This window comes from Protopterus annectens, chromosome 1.part2, assembly GCF_019279795.1.
Source record: "Protopterus annectens isolate FY-2018-M chromosome 1.part2, PAN1.0, whole genome shotgun sequence".
NCBI classification, from domain to species: domain Eukaryota; kingdom Metazoa; phylum Chordata; order Ceratodontiformes; family Protopteridae; genus Protopterus; species Protopterus annectens.
Window position 1 is genome coordinate 958,644,526 of NC_056727.1, and position 15,361 is coordinate 958,659,886.

Below are 15,361 nucleotides of genomic sequence, written 5' to 3' on the forward strand. Positions count from 1 at the left end.
GTGTGTGAGAGTGTGGTCTGTCGCATGCTACAGACTGTACAGCAGTTTTGACTACACTTATGTGCCCATGGGTGGTCTCCACTGCTTTGTGCATTGTCAGTTACCTGGCAATATGGGTGTCTGTGCTGCATATGGATACTCCCCCTCCTTTGATGTTTTGGTGCAGGTGTTGGGGCCATAACACATGATATGTGGTATAACCTAGTAGTGCTGGTGTGCTATCACTAGGCTTGCAGCAGGCTTCTGTCACTGCACAGACATCAATGTTCTCCATAATGGGAAGTGCCTCAGGGGCATGCATATTGCAGTTTACACATCTGGCATTGGTCAGCATTACCCTTATGTTTTCTACCACTTATGTTTTCTAGGGTGGTGGGCAGTCTTTTTGGCCTTGCCTACATACAGCTCTATGGAGGTGGCAGAGGCCTTATCCAGTATCCAGACGCACACGGGTAACAGCTGCAAGCCATCCCTGGAACAGCAGCATGGCTTGTCATGCTTGACATCTCAAGCAGACACACATTAGACTCTCTTGGACTGACAGCTGTAACTGTGCCAGCTGTTAAACATAAGCATTCTGTGTTTGTACTGTGGCATCATTCATGGTGAGGGTTGGATGCTGCACACAGCCAGTGTCATACCGCCCTGGGGTACATACTCAGAGGGACCATCCATGTCTCTTTTGATGTTGACCAGGGAGGTACATCTCAGGTAATTCACACCAGCATGGACATTGAGTGCATCATATTTCTGCTTGCTTTGGGGTGACCTGCATACTTGTGTTATGTGGCATTTTGTGGCAGCCTACAGGCAGCTTACTCTACCCTTTCCCTTGTTCAATCTGGTGAGTGGGACAGCAGTGTGTCTGCCTATACAGACACCTATTATGACTGTATCAGGCATGTTGTTTCTCCTTCTGGGCTGTGACTGTTTTGCACACCAGCTTTGCGTACTATTCGTTGCATGTGCTATGTTTGAAGGTTGTGGTTGCTTGTGATCTGCTTTGGAGGCTTCTGTTGGTGTGGTGTGTTTGTAATTAAGGCCTCCGGGAATATTTGTCTGTGTTTATGTGTTTGGTTTACAGTTGTGGTAGGTCTATGTGGGACTGGGTTTGTGGTGTATGTGGTTACCTTCTCCTCCTGACTAGTTTTGACAGTACTGAGTTGGTGGGACTCAACCTCTGGTTTGGATACATGGATGCATCTATCACATATATTTGTATTTATTGGGGGGTGTTGTGGTTGTCTGTGTACTTGGGACTGGTGTCACATTGCCTCTGGATTCACAGATTCTACTTGTTGTGGCTGGACTTAGTGGATTGTATGTGTGGACATATGTTATTGCCATACTACTGGTCAGTGATTACTTCCCTTTTTATGTTTGCTCTATCATGTGGTAGCTTCCTCATTCTCTTGCATGGTTTGGTAATGGCTGGAGGCCAGCATGCCAGATGCCTGCGTGTATGGCATTGTGTGTTGTTGTTATTTGTGATTGCATACTCCAAGCATTCCTGGCTGTGTTCATGGAATGCCTGTATAACATGTTCTGTGGTGTGTCCCATATTCTGCACTTGCACAGGGCCTTTTGTGGATTCAACATCGGTTTTGAGGGCAGCAACCGATACTTTACCCATGTTTTTCACAATGTATTCTGGCCAGGGACTGGGGTCAGGATGTGTATATCCAGTGTGATTACTCTATGGTCTGGTGTTACCAGTGAGGGGTACACTTCTCATCTTGCCATCCAGTACACATGTTGCTGATTATCACATCCAGTATGCTTACCCCTCTTGTGGGAGTGGTGCATTGTTCCTGGGCATTTTGGTTTATGGAATCTGGGTAATTTTCTCCTATTGTGTTGGTGCTAGAATAATGCTCCCAGTGTATGTCTGGGTATTTTCAGTCAAGCAATAGAATGTGGTTTGGGGGATTGATATATTCATGTATTCCGACATAGGCCAGGTGCAGTTCCTGGTATTAGGACAGTAGTCTGCAGCAGGCTATATACTGGGAGGCGGTTTTAGCCATTGGTATTTGACCATGGCTAATCCATGCTGCTTCTTGTTGTGGTACCAACATGGGGGTGTGGTTATCCTTGCCATTTCTTGCTAGTCACCCTCCTTTTGTAGCTTGTTCCATGTTTTGCGGCTGTACAGCACAGTATGAGGTGTGACCTGGTAGTGTTAGGGTGCTGATGTGAGCCTTGACCCAGTTCTCTATTACAGGACTGGTATCTACATTCTCCATACTGTGTGCGTTTACACTGCACACATCTTGCTGTTTATACATCTGCCATTGGGTAGCATTACATCTAGGTTCCTATCCCTTGTAGAACCTATGAAGGTGGGTTTGTGTTTTGGAACTGACCTATTCAGGGCATGCTGTGGGTACTGACAGCCTTTGCCAGTATCCATGGGGCATGGCATGATAGGTGCACGCCACCCCTAGCAGGTGGTGCATCATGTCAGGCTCCGCATGTCTTCCCAGCCTGAAACACATTGGCTCCCCTTTGACTAACTGCATTACTTCAGCCAGTTATTGCACTTGATCATCCCATCGTCATTTTGTGGCTTCATGCTTGGTGAGGGTGGATGTTAGTCAGGGTGCTCAGGTGTGCATATAGTACATGGTGTTACATTACTTAACACATGGCATTCATGCCTCAGGTGGTGCTGCAGGGCTGCCTCTGTCGGATGCGCATATTACACTTCCCTGTACATGTTTGTGAGCAGGTCATGTCATTTTAGGCATCCATGTTATTATTTGAGTGAGTCAGAGGGGGCATCATTCCCAGGGTTCCTACTGAGCCAGTGTATGTGCTATGCGTTGCGTCTTTGCCAAGGCCAGGGCATACTGGGCATGCCTCCTTCTGCCTACTGGGGCAGGCTCAGGTTGTTCCTCCTCTGAGTCACGCTCTGCCCGTGATGGCCTTGGCAATGGTGAGGGGCTGTTTGGCCCGGCCCTATGCTGGTCCTGCTGCAGCTGTTTTTGCAAGATCATATTATGTAGCATAGCACATACCATGACAGTTTGGGTACATGTAGTTGGTGTGTACTGCAAGGCTCCACCAGATGTGTCCAGACACCGGAACCATGACTTGAGCAGCCCAAACACACGCTCTATTACATTACGTGTTTGTGCGTGTGCCTCATTATGGCATTCCTGTTCAGGTGTGTGTGCGTTTCTGATGGGTGTGATCAGCCACGGCTCCAGTGCATAACCTGCATCCCCCACTAGGTGTCTGTGTGGGATGTCCCCATTGGCAAATGTCTGGTACAGCTGCGTCAAATGCCAGATGTGAGAATCGTGGTAACTCCCAGGGCAGCCAGCACACACATTCATTATTATGCCCTGGGCATCACACACGACCTGGCAGTTGATGGAGGGGAAGCCCTTGCGGTTAATGTAGGCCCTACCCCGCTCACTGGCTGGTGCTTTGATGCGTATGTGTGTGCAGTCTATTGCACCCACTACCTCAGGGTATTCCGCTATTTGCTGGAAGAGACGCATATTGCTGGCCAATACCTCACGGGCATTGGGGAAATATACATGATCACCGACATGTGCTGACATGGCATCCAGGAACTGGTGCAGTACCCTGGAGGCTGATGCCTGTGATATCCCCATCATATCGCCAGTTGGTCTCTGGAAGGTACCTGTTGCTAGTATTCTTAGGCCAACACATACCTTGGTTTCCACTGGGATGGGTTCCCCTCTGTTGGTTCTGTGTGTGAGGTGTGGCCTGCACAGCTCAACAATTTGCTGCAGGAGCTCTCTGTCCACTCTATAGCGCTCTACTATCTCCAGCTCATGTAACCCGTGGTAGGTGACCCTGGGCCTGTACACTCTTCTCCGTCTCCTCACTGTGGGTTGTCTGGCACTGTCTGCATTGTCACCACCCTCAGCAAGTCGCCTATGTCTCATTATGACAGCTATGGCAGCCCCTAACATTTCTGCTCTGAGTTCAGCTTTTTTAGTTTTAACTTCTATTAGCTTACTCCTGTCTTGTAGTGTCTCTTAAGGGAAACATCCTGCACTACTGTTTGCAGAGTTTTAAGTGCTGGGCTGGGCTACTATTCTGCCTGTGTAATTGCCTGCTTCTAATTGTTTTCACCTGCTAGCTTCAGCAGTTATCCCTGCTAGCTTCCTATTAATTCTGTTGCTTCCTTTTTCCTCTCTGTTTCCTCAGGGGGGAGCAACATGCATACTATCAGAAACACGCTCACAGTGGCTTACACGTGCGCACACGTGCTTTCACGGTTCAGTATCTACTTATACGGGTTAATACGTGCGTACACCCGCACAAACACTGTTACACGTCTGCCAACAGCCTCCAACATACTCAGCCTGCCCTACACGCGTGCACACCCACGCAAACAGTGTTAAACATCTCCCAACACACTCCCACATGCTCAGTCTGCCTTACATGCACGCACACTGCCCTACTCATGCTTCACGGAGTGCACACGTGTGCATGCACGCACAGCAAGAAACTTTGGTGTAAGTAACAGTGTACACCTTCCATTTCTTGACTTTCCATGGCTTATCTAGTGGCACACCTCTTTCCATGATCTGTGCCTGTCATCTGTCATGTTACACTGGCCTCCAATGAACTGCATTTCTTTCTACCATTCCCCCCTGTGATGTCACCTATCTCCTACTCTATTCCTCCCCCTTATGTATCTCTTACACTACTCAGACTGTGCTCATTTGCTATGTGACTGTGAGATTCAGTATCCAAACCCTCATTTACATGAGATTGCCTACTAATGCTTAGTTAAATGTCTTAGACTCAGCTTCCCCCCTTAGCAACCACTACACGGTGGCCATGTTGTTTTTGGTCTGCTGGTCCCTGCATTGTCATTCCATGTATTGCATGAAACCCACATTTGTGGGTTTATAACCTTCTTTTTTATGGTTTTGTACAGCGCAGCCCATTTGCGCGGGGCTGCGCTGGGTTTATTATATTTTTATTATTTTGGCATCGGGTTATATTGCCAATGGCCACATATTTGGCCATTGGCATGCTGCCTGTGTCATATGCACCCTTTTTTTGGAGCTGACATGGCTCTGTTGTGGAATTTGCAGAAACGTACTCAGTTGTCAACTGAGTACATTTCTGCAGCTAAAACATCTCTTACACGGACTGGTTTCTGCTTCGTGGATCGCTAATATACCTCATTTGCATACCTTTCTGTTGCAAGTGAGGTATTTAGCATGTCCACGCCCAGTCCGTGTAAGAGACGTTTTAGCTGGTCTCTTACACGGAGTTTAGGGCTGTTCCTGGATCACAAGGCTTATATGGAGTGTTGCACGTCTCTTACACTCCGTGCAAGCCTTTGTGAATCCTGCCCAATGTCTGTAGTAGGAAACTTTCTGTATTGTCTTTAGGTTGGACAAATTACTAGTCTTGAAAACATGAAGGAATTCAATTGTTTTATAACTTCCAGCATCTGCCAGAGATCTGAGAAGAAGCCCTTGTCTGTATATCTTTACAGGTAGATGCTAAATGTTGTCAGCTTTAGCAATGGGGAACTTTGGCCTGGGGACTAGAAGTCATATAACAAGTCATGTCATTTTGCAAGCTATCCCAGCTGTAATATTTGAGATATTATTTTGAGAAGTCTCTTAGTGAGACAGAGCATTCTGCCTTATGTCTTGGATCTGACAACAACAAGACCCAATCATCATACATCTGCCTTACTCTATTAGTAAGTTCTTAGGTTGTGGTATAATTCTCTTAGATTCAGTCAGGTATATAGTAAAGCTTAGTTTAGATTTTTTTCTTTATGTATTTGAGACTGTCCTGCAATGTTGTTTTAAATATTCCTATATTTTTGAACTCTGATGTCACTGTGAATACATATTTAGTTTTATCTTGTTCTATTATTATTTATTATTAAATATTTTTAAAATTTTCAGTGTGGCTGATCTGTGTAGAGCTATTTAAGTTTTGAGAGTACTTACATGTTTATTTGGTGATACTGTGTGGGCCACTCCTAACAGCTCTGGCCTTGGTCAAACTACCATTTGTATTAGTATTAATATTACAAAGTAAAATTGGACACCCTGTGTTAAAGGTCTTAAAGTAGCTGATAAGTGGTTCTGGTGGCAGTGATAACTACCTTATAGTCTGGGAAGATTAGGGGAGGCATAGCTAGTAAACCTGTGCCAGCTTTTGCCAGGTATGCGCGCGTGTGTGTGTGTGTGTGTGTGTGTGTGTGTGTGTAAATCAAATCTCCAAGAGTGTGTGTGTGTATATGTGTGTGTGTGTGTGTGTGTGTGTGTGTGTGTGTGTGTGTGTGTGTGTGTGTGTGTGTATATGTGTGTCAGCTACTTGGGCAGGGACATGAAGCACTGGTTGGACAGAGAGAGTGCTGGAGGGCTTGGCTTGGAACCCTGGCTAAGGACTCAACTCTATACTTGTGCCAGTGGGGAGTCTTATTGGAGATCTGGAGAAAGTGGGAGAAACCAGCCCCAGACTGACTGTGGTCTCCGTGTGCTCGTAAGGGAAATTGCACTTGATACAAAAAGCTGCATTTGGAAATACTGTGTGAGTACCTGTCATTCTCCCAGTGAACATTCCCCCACTGTTGCCAGTGGTGAGGATGGAGGCTCCTTGATTACATCACATATTGGGATTCAGTGGTGTGGATATTGAACTACTGTAGCCTATAAACAGTGCTCACTAAATAATGTGTTTGTACTCTGAAGCAGCCACATGGTAGACCTTCAGAGTTTCATATCACAATAGTTTTATTTATTAGTTTTAACTGTTTTTAATTTTTAAACGTTGTACACCACAATTGATGTGAGTGTATTCTTGCATGAATTTCATTCTTTTTGTACATAACACACGTCACTGTTTGGGGAGGTTCGTTTGTGAACCCAAGTGATGTAGTGGAACGCATTTACGCCATAGAAAGATTTAAATACTTGGCATTCACTGTTTGTCAGTTTCTCTGATGAAGCTACTGTTTAACAGTAGCGAAAACGTACATTTCTTTTAAAAAATAAATCTACGTTCAGGATATTATTATTTCTCTTTGGATTCCCTTGGTGCTTTTTTTGGATTTACCTGTTAACTTCTTTGACTTCTCTTGTTTCCCACATTTTACTGGTTTGTAGTTTTATTTATTTATTTTTGTTAGCTTACTTAGAGAGAGGAGGGAAGAATGTCAGAGGAGGATTATGGCAAGCTGACAAGGAACCAGTTGTCTGAGATGTCCCAAGCAAAAGGATTGAGGCATGCCAACCTGACTAAAGGAGAAATTATTGGAGCCCTAACCATAGCTGCATCACAACCAGCAACCAGGAGGACAACCAAACTGGCCTTGGGGATGTACAACTTTTGGAAAATTGACAGTTCAACTTTGCCTCAGAGGACTTAAAAATCCATCTGGAGTTAAAGAGACTTCAACTTGAGGCCAAACATTTGGAACTAGAATCAGCAGAGAGACTGCAGCATTTGGATGCTGAAGAAAAGGAGAAATGATGGCGTTAGAATCAGCAGAGAGACTAAGATGTTTGGAGGCTAAAGAAAATGAGAGGCAGAAGCAGCATGAAAAGGAGATGCTGACTCCTCTCCAGGGTCATGGAGGTAATGGGGAAGGGAATAACTGAACCCCAGAGGCAATAAAGGTCAGTGAATTTCTTCCACAGTTTACAGAGGGTGATCATTTTGATAGTTTCATTCATATGTTTGAAAGGGTTTGTAAACAGTATAATGTTGACCAAGGGCTCTGGGTACGGTTCCTGACCCCCGTACTCCATGGTAAAGCTGTAACTGCTATTTCTAAATTGTCTGATACTGATTCCTTAAATTATAATACTGTTAAAAATTGTTTATTAGAGTGTTTAAAGTTAACACCTGAAGCTTATAGAAAAAAAGTTTTGTAAGCATACATGCAAGGCAGATGAAAGTGTGTGTGGATATATTGCTAAGTTAAGCACTTATTTTCATAAGTGGGTGAGTGGGTGTCAGGTCACCACTTTTGAAGGGCTGGCAGACCTTTTGTCAAGGGAGCAAGTCTTTAGCACTTTGCCTGAGGATGTGAGAATCTTTTTGGCTGATAGAGAATGCAATACCGCAGACGAGTTGGGAAAAATGGGAGACCTATACCTAGCAAGCAGGGCATCACTGCACAGGAAAGGGATACCCAGTGCTGCACATGGGTACAAGGGAACCCATGGTGGGCAGCCTAAACCACCCCAACAGAGTCCGCCAGTAACAGCAGAAGCCAATAGTTCAGGTACATGGCCAGGAGCAAGGGTTAAATGTTTTAAATGTAACCAGTGGGGCCATGTATCATATAGATGTCCATGGAGGCAATGTGCGGAACAAAAGGTAGGGGAACCAGCAAGTGGGAATGACAGAATACCAGGTAACAGGGGTACCAAACTACCACAAGAGGTTATATCCTGTCTTAGTAAATGGGAAACAAGCCGCTGCTAAGAGACACAGCCTCTGACCTAACAATTGTGAAGCCTGCAGTGGTTAAAGAGGAGCAGTACTTGCTTGGGCAGTCTACTGCAGCCATAGCTTTGGGAGGGACCCCATTCCAAATATCTTTGGCTAGGGTTCACCTTTACTGGAAGGGTAGAAAAGGAAGCAAGCAAGTAGGTGTGTTTGAGGATATCTATGCAGATTTCCTGATGGGGAATGATTTTGATAATGCAGTACTTTGTGTGTGTGCAGTGACATGCAGTGAGGCTTGGAAACAGGCATGTGGGTCTGATGGCCTGGGGGGGGGCCCTGACAGACCATACACTTGAAGCCAGGACTGGTGAGGTGGCTACTTCAGGGAGGGAGCTACCCTGTAGCAGTAAGACTGAAGGTGAACCACAGCTGCTTGTGGGTACTGATGTTCCTTTGGACAGAGTGACTGCAAGGGCAGAGGTGAGGTAGTAGTACCCATGCTGACAGTAAGACACCCCTATCAGAGAATACCAGAGTTGCTGTGGAAGGGGAGCTGGAAAGGGTTACAAAGAGAGAGTTGAGACAGGCTCAGCTCTCAGACCTTACATTACAAGGCTTGAGGGAGGTAGTCATGGAGGTGCCTGATTCTCAAAGAAAAGGGGAATTTGTATACTGGGACAAGGGATTACTGTATAGAAAGTGGACCCCTGAGGGAGTGCTGGAAGGTGAGGTAATATAGCAGTTGGTAGTGCTCAGAGCCTAATGTCTGGCACTTCTAACCATAGCCCATGATATTCCCTTTGCAGGTCATAAGGGCATAAAGCATACACAGTATTATGCAAAAATTTTATTGGCCTGGGATTTCCAGAGATATAACAGGTTACTGCAGGACTTGTGAGCAGTGCCAACAAGTAGGCAAGGTAGGAGACTAGGCCAAAGCTCCTTTGATGCCCTTGCCTGTGATTGAGGAGCCATTTCAGAGGGTCGCTATGGATATTGTGGGGACTCTGAGTACCGCAAGTTCTGCAGGGAAGAATTATATACTAGTGGTAGTAGATTATCCTACCACTTACCCTGAGGCAGTGGCTCTGTCCTCCATCAAGGCAGAAAAGGTGACAAATGCTGTGTTAGAGATTTTTAGCAAGGTAGGTTTCCCAAAAGAAGTACTGACTGACAGAGGTGCCAATTTCATGTCAGACCTGCTGGCTTGTCTCTGGGAGTGATGTGGGGTGAAGCATTTAAAGACCCCCCCACCACCTCCAGACTAATGGTCTTGTGGAGAGGTTAAACTCTACACTAAAGACCATGCTACAGGCATTTTCAGACTATTTTAAGAGGAAGTGGGACAAATATTTGCCCCATTTATTGTTTGCTTACAGAGAGGTGCTCCAGGAATCCACAGAGTTGCTGTATGGTCATAGGGTGAGGGGACTTCTAGATTTGATTCACAATGAGTGAGAAGATGCATTTGAATCCCACAAGGAGTCTTGTTGTGGCATATGTCCTAAACCTCAGGACAAGGCTCAGGGAACTCATGGGTTTGGCCCAGGAGAACCTGACAGAAGTCTAACAGCAGAAGAAGGTTTAGTATGACTGGAATGCTTGAGCTAGAGAGTATGCTGTGGAGCAGCAGGTTATGGTTCTCATTCCTGTCAGACACAACAAGCTGCAGGCAGCTTGGAAGGGACTCTTCAAGATGGTTAGGAAGATCAGTAATGTTAACTACATGGTAAAACTGCTAGGCAGGAGGCAGGGGCACAAAACTGTACCATGTTAACACAATGAAACTTTACTATGATAGAGAGGCCCTTGTGCTGAGTATCTGCAATAGAAGGAAGGAGGAGTGTGAGGGGGATCTATGACTATGAGGAGCCAGTCAGCAAAATTCCAAGTTGCTATGGTGGAGCTTAGGGTTGCAGGCATATTATATGACAGTGCAGCACTGTACTTGAGTCAGCAATGCCAAGGCAGCTGGAATCTCAAGATAGAGAATGGGCTTATGTATTCCCAGATAGGCTCATTCCTGTCCAGCAGCGTTTCTCAAGGGTCACTTAAAAAAACAACTTGAGTCTTCGATGGGGGTAAGAAGTGTGATGAAAGGAGAGCTTTGGTACAGCTGGTACAGCTAGCTGGAAGTCTGTAAATAATTATATGTCATTGGTGAGTATTGAAATGATTTATATAAGATGTCTGTGTTACAAATGTTTTACAACTGTATGTCATGTGTATATCAAACTGATTGTACAGACGTGTGTGTGTTGAAAAAGTATTTATAAAATGCTTGTGTTTAAAATGGATCCACAGTGTGCCCTACTGGGAGAGAACAGAAATGTACATGTACTATTGTAACTGTTTAAATGTATATATTTGAAAGTGGAAACTGGAATACAGGAGGTTAACTTCAGAAAAATAGCTGAAATTAAATTATTTTATGGCTAGGCCATAAAAGATTGTATCTTTCAGTTTTCAATGCAGCAAGAGACACAATGTCTGTACTAGGAAACTTTTTGTATTGTCTTTAGAGTGGATTAATTACTAGTCTTGGAAGCATGAAGGAATGCAATTGTTTTATGACTTTCATCATCTGTCAGAGATCTGAGGAGAAGTCCTTGTCTGTATATTTTTACAGGTAGATGCTAAATACTGGCAGCTTCAGCAATGAGGGATTCTGGCCTGGGGACTAGAAGTCATATGACAAGAAGTGATGTCATTCTGCAAGCTATCCCAGCAGTAATATTTGAGATATTATTTTGAGAAGTATCTTAGTGAGACAGAGCATTCTGCATTATATCTTGGACCTGACAACAAGATCCATTCACCATACATCTGCCTTGCTCTATTAGTAATTTCTTAGTTTACAGTATAATTCTCTTAGATTCAGTCAGGAATATAGTGAAGCTTAGTTTAGATGATTTTTTTATTTATTTGAGACTGTCATGCAGTGTTGTTTTAAATATTTCCTGTGGTTTTGAACTCTGATGTCACTGTGAATATATATTTAGTATTGTCTTATTCTTTTATTATTTATTATTAAATATATTTACACCTTTCATTGTGGCTAATCTGTGTAGAGATATTTAAGTTTTGAGAGAACCTACATGTTTATTTGCTGATACGGTGTGGGCCACTCCTAACAGACTTGGTCTTGGTCAAACTACCATTTGTATTAGTATTAATATTACACAGTAAAATTGGACACCTGTTGTTAGGGTCCTTAAAATAGCTGATAAGGGGTTCTGGTGGCAGTGATAACTACCTTATAATTTGGGCAGAAGGGGGACATAGCTAGTAAACCTGTACCAGCCTTTGTCATGTGTGTGTGTGTGTGTGTGTGTGTGTGTGTGTGTGTGTGTGTGTGTGTGTGTGTCAGCTACTTGGGCAGGGAGAAGAAGCACTGGTTGGACAGAGAGAGTGTTGAAGGACTTGGAACCCTGGCTAAGGGCTCAACTCTATAGCTGCACCAGTAGGGAGTCTCACTAGGGATCTTGGTAAAGAGGGAGAAACCAGCCAAAAACTGACACGATCTTTATGTGCTCTTAAGGGGAATTGCACTTGATGCAAAGAGCTGCATCTGGAAATACTGTGTGTTTGCCTGTCATCCTCCCAGTGGATGTTCCCCCACTGTTGCCAGTGGTGAGGACTGAGGCTTCTTGATTACTGCTCCAGTGGTGGGGCATCAAAGCTATGACAATCTTTGATTCCCCAATCTTAATTCTAATTTTCCTTATTCTTCCTTTGGAGCCTGGACAGCCTTGCCTGCCAGAGCATTACCTGAAACATGCAGTGGAGCAGATGTTAAGTGGAAAATTCTATTTCCTTTCACAAAAGTTCAACATTAATGAAAAAAGAGCTGTTGTCAGAAACTAGTATTAAGGGAAGACTGTGTACATTACAATATTGCCTCTTTAGACCATCATAATCTACATGTAGACTACATGATGGCTTTTTTATACATTCCTATGGATATACATCTACACTAGGCTGTAATTTACTGCTTGTTTTTACTTTTATCATAAATTTTTGCTTCCTTTTCCACCTCCTCATACATGTCAGACTACTACATATATTCTGGTAAAGCTTTTTATTATGGATGTTCTCAGATGATGCTTGACGCAATATTTTCAGTATTAACAATTGATATTATGGAGGATTAAGGCTAGTAAAGCCCCATAATACACATCCATCTTTGTCACTTAAATGTAATGCTTAGGAGTAGTAAGGCATAAACCATACCTCTTAGCGTCTCAGCATAAGAATTCTGGACAAAAAAACATAAATAATGAGGGTATGGATCAGATTTTAAATATTGCTCTTATAATCTTAAGTTGTAAGAATAGTAGGTTTTGAAAAATATACCTTTTCTGAAGGGTATGAATTATACAATCCCAATGTCTGTCATTATTTACTGACTTAATCTTCAATGACTTGCCAGAAAGCCACATATTTTCTGAAGAACAAACAAAAAATGTGACACAAAAATCTGGACAATCTACAAAATGCTGGATAGCTGTGATATATGTAGTTGTTGAAGGCCAGTATTTCAATACATGCAATACATACCTCATCCTAAGTGTTCTAAATGTACTAGCTCACCTTAGAATAAAAGAGTCAAAGACAACCCCCTCATGGCTATCCTTAGCAATTACTCAACTCATGAAACAAACAGGCAAAACATGGAAGGTCTTTAAAAAAACAGCTCCTACTTTACTAGTAAATATACAACTAAGAAACCTAACAAAACAAAGTATCATCAAAGATAAGAAAACCTGCTACTCAACCAATCAAAACATACACATTAATAATATCAGGGCCTCAGTCAATAAACTGTTATATCCAGGACAAGCTACACATCTTACAACAAACACATAGAATCAAAATAATGCCACAGACACAACCAGTCCAATACCCACTTTATACAGACAGTACAGCCATTAACCGACCAGGTGACTAATCAAGATCTTGAGGTCCCTATTCAATCCAGTGAACTCCTTCAACATTTCTCCTTCCAACCAGTTCCCCCAGATGTCATCAAAAAGTACCTCAAAAAGTTAAAGCCTACTGCAACTGCCTCTGACAGTCTGCCTTGTGAATATCTTAAAATAATAACTGAGAATATTGCTTTTCCAGTTTCAGTTATTCCACTATGTAAGGATGAAATCATTATGGCCTTTAGTCGGTCTCTGTAAGGCATGTGCTAGAGTTCCTTGATCTTCTTTGTTAGAAACCTCTGAGATATCTCCAAATTGGTGCAGGTGCTTTGTATGGTACATGCCAAAAGGAGCATTATACCCAATGATAGGTCTGATTAGTGATGAGTATGGAGGGGTTATAACCTTCTGTGCTCTAGAGCTGATTCCTTTGTTAATCAAGTGTGCTACATAGAAAGTCTTCCTTACTACAGTAGACACATGGTGGTCAAAGTTAATGTTGCAGGCTACTTGTGATCCCAGATCCCTTACCACTTCATAGGTACATAGGATATTGTTGTTAATTTGATAGTGTAAAGGGACATTGATTTTACTGAAGGGGATGATGATGCATTTCTTTATATTTAGTTTGAGACCATGACTAAGGCACCAGTTGTTGGTCTGCATAAGACCCTCCTGAAGTATATTGACATCATTTGGGAATTCTGTAATTGCACCCAGTTTGCAGTCATCCGCAAACTTGGTCAGCCACAGTCCCTTAGTTTTGGCCTGAACTTCTAAGAAGTCTATACCAAACAGTAAGGGGCCCAGCACTGACCCTTGTGGTACCTGCTGGTGACAGGTCTACTGGTTTATAGTGTGTGACCAGTTTGTGAGCCAGTTGGAAACCCATCTTACAACAAAGGGGGTTTACATTCAGTTTGCTAAGTTTATTGGTAATGCATGAGTGTGGGATTTTGTTGAAGGCTTTGGCCAAGTTGAGGCATGCTGTGTGCACAGATTTGCCCTTGTCAGTGGCCCTGGTCACATTTTCAAAGAAAACCACAAGGCTTAACAGGCAGGGTCTGCCCTTGATGAAGCCAAATTGGATTGGATCCAGGATTTGGATGTAATCTATGTCTTTATTTATGAAGTCCATGATGATAAGTTCCATTGCCTTACAGATGAGGCTGGTCAAATTTTGGGTCTATAATTCCCCAGGTCTGTTGCTGAACCACCTTTGTGGAGGGGAATAACTATTGCTGTTCTCCATTCCACAGCAACAAAGCCTGTAGTTAGGCTGTGGTTGAATAGGGTACTTAATGGTGATGCTAGTTAGATCCTTGGAGCAGGTAACCCTCTTGCATTTAGTTTTGTGACTATGCAACATTTTTATCAGGGCTGGGTCAGAGACTGCCTTGTAGGTCAGACATAGATCACCCCTCATTTATCAGTAGGAAACTGAATATAGTGATATGACTGTTAATCAGTCCACATATGACATGTTGGTTATACTCTGCATTTATTTAGTGAGAAACCTCTAAGGATGCTCCAACCATTGCAAGGGCCCAGTGAGGTACATGCCAAGGGGTGCATTGTACTCAGTTATTGGTCTGATAAGGGCTGAATACAGTGGTACTGTGACATCCTTAGATTTGGATGTCATGCCCTTACTTATAAGCTGAGCTACCTAGAAGGATTTCCTCACCACCATGGAGACATGGTGGTTAAAGTTCAATTTACTATCTGCGTAACCACATCTCTTGCCACTGGGTCCAGTCTTAGTGGGCACTACCAATGTTGCAATTTGCAGGGGTATTTGATTTCCCAAAGGGTAATATTATAGGTTCATAGGTAGGTACTAGGCTATCTGCCCGAAGGCATTTATAAGCCTGGCCGGAATGTGTTGGCTTTCTCCGCCCCCTTAGATTAGTTCCCTGTGCCTCTGTCCAGCAGAGCCATTGAAGTAATCCCTGGGGTAAACTTTCTGTTTCCCATCCACTTGTCAAGGTTTCTTTTGAAGAGGGTTAACGAGG